Raw genomic sequence first — 377 nt, 5'->3', positions numbered from 1 at the left:
TTTTTTTCCTCTTTGTAACAATAACAGGTTTGTAGGAATTTTAAATTGGTTTAATTATTGTGCGACTTTCACTGTGGTACTTGTTTAAAATTATTTTTTTGCTGTATAACAGTAATGGTATTTTGGGAGTTTCACTTAACAGGTTACAGGAACTACTTACAATGTGGTTGCCCTTTCCCAGTAATTATAGTAGTAGTATCATCGGGGCAGAAATAATAAGGGGGTTAGTTGCTGTTGTTGTTACATAGTGTAGAAATGGTAAAAAGCAGTCGTATAATTATTTATTGCTGTTATCGATAATTATTATCACTGCTTTTACCATAATAATGATACACAATCGGGGAATTTTTACAAAAAAACAAATGATGTTATTGTTA

This window comes from Penaeus monodon, chromosome 15 (assembly GCF_015228065.2).
Source record: "Penaeus monodon isolate SGIC_2016 chromosome 15, NSTDA_Pmon_1, whole genome shotgun sequence".
Lineage (NCBI taxonomy): Eukaryota > Metazoa > Arthropoda > Malacostraca > Decapoda > Penaeidae > Penaeus > Penaeus monodon.
This window is presented reverse-complemented; position numbering follows the sequence as displayed.